This window comes from Gadus chalcogrammus, chromosome 18 (genome assembly GCF_026213295.1).
Source record: "Gadus chalcogrammus isolate NIFS_2021 chromosome 18, NIFS_Gcha_1.0, whole genome shotgun sequence".
NCBI classification, from domain to species: domain Eukaryota; kingdom Metazoa; phylum Chordata; class Actinopteri; order Gadiformes; family Gadidae; genus Gadus; species Gadus chalcogrammus.
This window is the reverse complement of record NC_079429.1, coordinates 10,146,323-10,150,558: the sequence shown is the minus strand read 5'-3', so window position 1 is coordinate 10,150,558 and position 4,236 is coordinate 10,146,323.

Below are 4,236 nucleotides of genomic sequence, written 5' to 3'. Positions count from 1 at the left end.
GTCCACCTCCTCCTCCTCCTCCTCAAACACATCCGTCCCTTCGAACCCTTGTTTCTCTACCTGCAGCGACACCAGAAGGCGGGCCATGCCGGAAAGGTAATCAGCCAATCACAACAGCCCCCTCCAGCCCCACTAATGCATAAAGTAAAGACAATGACCTTAAGTAGTAGTATCACTGCTGCGTACCCCTGCTACGTACTCCATCATGTGTTCCCAAGGAACTAGCTTAGGAGCAAGGACTCTGAATCAACTCTGCCTCCTGTTGAGTTTGATAAGAAGTTTGGGCCCGGCTTGGAGTAATTGATTAAAACCGGCGATGGCCACCAGATGTCTTTTTAATGAAGTTTTAGAGGATTCTCTCTCTCTCTCTCTCTCTCCCTCTCCCTCTCACACTCTGCAGTTTTTCCAAATCACTTCCCTCACACCGTTCTACCTGATGCTCTCTTCCCTTTTTAAAAAAGCTCTTACCCTTTCATTCTCTCACCCTCTCTCTCTCTCTCTCTCTCTCACCATCTGCAGTCGCCTCATCGTATAACTAGCCACGTTTTCTCCAGTCAACCTATTATCCTTGCTAATAAAGTTTTTCTGTGTCTGGCACCATGACGATGACCATCGGTATGCTAGGTAGAACAGACCTGCTAGGACTGCAGAGTGACACAGCAGGGGGGCAGGGGAAACAATAGTTTTGGTTGTTATGCGGTGAGGTGATGAGGAAATAGTAATCATTATGGGCTGGCTGGGTAATGATAACACATAAGCTGATAAAATATCTCCCTCTGGGTTGCAGGTAGACAATGGAAATTACCATAGGCTAAATTCCAGCAGGGTTTAGCTGTGTTTAGTGTGTGTCTGCTCTGCCTAGCACTTTCAATCGTGTGTGTGTGTGTGTGTGTGTGTGTGTGTGTGTGTGTGTGTGGTGTGTGTGTGTGTGTGTGTGTGTGTGTGTGTGTGTGTGTGTGTGTGTGTGTGTGTGTGTGTGGAGAAACTGAGTGTTGTTTTAGTTGGTAACTTAGAGGCAGGTAGACTGCCTCTGACAAAAGCTTCCCTAACTGATCTTGCTTTGTTGCAATGGCCATGATACATGATGCACACACACGCACCCACGCACGCACACACACAGATGATTGGTGGGCACACACACACACACGTGCGAGCGTAAGGTAAAACCTTGCTGGGCATTGAAACACTTCAGCAGGGCAGCACCTTCAACGGTAGACCTCTACTACGAGTCGGGAACAAGTACCGAGGAATCTGTAAAAACAAAGACGACAACGATATATTTGATCACTTTGCCGCATGTCGGCCACACCTGTCTGGGGTGAAGGTGGAGTAGAATGTATGGAGCATATAGCAGGTGATGTATGACGGCCACATCTTCGGACCATGAGGCTAAGCGAGAGAGAGAGAGGAGAGGGACTGCAGGGGTCAGTGGAGCGCCCCTTCTTGTTGAGTTGGAGATGTTGAGCTGGAAGGATGTGCTGGGGTTCTTCTCACTGAGGAAGAGGACGAAGGGCGTTGATCGCGTCCGGGGGTCATGGCGAAGCCGCAGCTACGTCGTCACGGACGCGAGGTAGTGGAGAAACCTTTTGTCGATAAGTAGTATCATAATAATTATACAAATAATAATATTTTTCAGATTCTGCTCCAGATTTTCTATTATTATCATTTCTTTAGACCGTCTCAGTAGGTTATAATAATTTCCACTTAAAATAATAACAGCAGGACTGTTATTACAGGACAAATGCCGAGTACAACCAAATGATTTATTTTCAGTTAACACGTAGTGCTATAACAAACACACAACCTCATTAGCATAAGAACCGCCACAAGTTACTGTCTGTAATCCCCGATTCCAGCCGATACGTTAATGTAACTCATTTTGTTTGTGTCTGTCTGTCTGTCTGTCTGTCTGTCTGTCTGTCTGTCTGTCTGTCTGTCTGTCTGTCTGTCTGTCTGTGTGTCTGTGTGTCTGTGTGCGCAGGTAAACAAACAAAACAAGCTGATTAGTAAGGCCTTTCTCTGATAAGTAGAACGGCTTCTGTCCTTCCTGGGATGCATATCTGACAAGTACAGTCACAGGGCTGAGGGCTGAATAGACCTGTAATACCACCACTCATCTTCTGATGACAAACAGCCCAATAGGCCTGTTCTGACAGTTTAGACCGAAGAGAGGATTGGCTGTTTGAAGAGACTTGTGATTCTCTGTTGGAAATCTTGACTAATACTATTATTTAGTTTCCATCTGATTGCATTATAGTTGACCGCCCTTTGTAATGACTGCGATAACAGTATATCGACGGCATGCCAGGCAAAACAAATGATGTCAGCCGCAGGGGGAGTATGGGAGTCTTGTAATATTTTTTACAAGTTGTTTTCCTTGTTTCTACAGACGTGTGTGTGTGTGTGTGTGTGTGTGTGTGTGTGTGTGTGTGTGTGTGTGTGTGTGTGTGTGTGTGTGTGTGTGTGTGTGGTGTGTGTGTGTGTGTGTGTGTGTGTGTGTGTCAACATGAATATATGAGTTTCTAGTTAAGACCTCCTCTTGGTCTCTGGTGGTAGGTTGTGATAGGCATTTGAGTGGGGGAAAATGCATTTGATTGGTGTTTCATGGGAACATGATCATCAAGTTTGCAGGCCTTCTCATTGTGTTTGTATCAGCCATGCTGGTTGGTGCCGACATGGAGGACAGGAAGCTGTCGCGGTTCATACGAAATGCAGTGTTTGTTTGGAAACACCACATTTTTCCGAAGGCTCCTCGACTAGGCTTTGACAAATACTGGAGTTCTGAGGTGACCTATATATTATTATATTTCTGTATCTGCCATTTAGTGGGCACTTTTATCAAGAGCGCCTTACAATAACGTGAGTGCATACATACCTAAGATCGGGGATCTAACCCACTTAACGCTGGCAGCCTTCTCTTCCAGTGGAGCTGCACATTGACAACTGTCACCCTACCCTATGAGCTATTTAATTTCTCCGTCTTTGTGTCAAAGTGTTTTATCATCAAACCAGTGCAGTACAACATAAGTCATGCTGTACAAGAAGTTCTGTGTCAAGAGAGGGGTGCGATCATACGTACAAACACAAAACACATTAAAAAAGTAGTAAAGTACGACGTAAGAGAACTACTTTCTTTCCAACTTATTTTTGCATGTGTTTTATGTGTCTGAGAAGTACTTTTTACAAGAGCAACAACTAATACAATAATGAATGGAAAAGTACTGCACAATAAAACAGTTAATCATACACACAGCAATGATGGACATCCAATCATTACCCACATACAGTGTCCAGAGCAAGGCTGACAAAAATGTATCGTCAAGTATTGATTTTCCTTTGTACTTTGGGGGTCATTCTCTTACACACTGGGGTCCCCCTGCCTCCAGGCCTCAGGGGAGCGAGGTGGCGTTCCTCAAAGCGGCGCTCGGGACGGAAACCCCCTTCCTCATGACACCCTCGGCCCCATCCTCTCCTCCACCCCCTGCTCGGCCGTTGGCACGGCGACGACCTCCACCTCGCCGACGACCTCCACCTCGGGAAAGACCCCTACCTCTGCAATGAGCTCTGTCTCTGCAAAGAACCCCACCTCGGCAAAGACCTCCGCCTCGCTGATGGCCTCCACCCCTGCAAAGATCTCCACCTCATCAAAGAACCTCCCCACCTCGTCGAAGACCTCCACCTCGCTGATGACCTCCACCTCGCCAAAGATCTCCACTTCGTCAAAGACCTCCACCTTGCCGAAGACCTCCACCTCCGCCTTGCCGAAGACCTCCACCTTGGGGAGAGCCTCTGCCTTGACCTCCGCCTCGGGGAAGACCTCGACCTCAGCAGAGACTTCCCCCAGCCCCTCCACCTCGCCGGCGGAGCCCGTCCCCTCCCTCCAGGGAGGGGTCAGTGTCAGGAAGCGCCGACGGCTGGGGGCCAGTCCTGGTGGGCTTCGCTGGAATGCAGGAGGTGGGTCTATCTGTCCGTCTCTGCTCCTGTCGGTTGGACCATCTGTTTGTTTCCCTCTAAATTTCTGTGTTTGTCTGCCTCTGTCTTTCTGTCTGTTCTCTCGTCTGTCTGTCTGTGGTCTGTCTGTCTGTCTGTCCTGTTGTCTGTCTGTCTGTCTGTCTGTCTGTCTGTCTGTCTGTCGTCTGTCCTGTCTGTCTGTCTGTCTGTCTGTCGTCTGTCTGTCTGTCTGTCTGTCTGTCTGTCTGTCTGTTTGTCTGTCTGTCTCTGTCTGTCGGTCTGTTG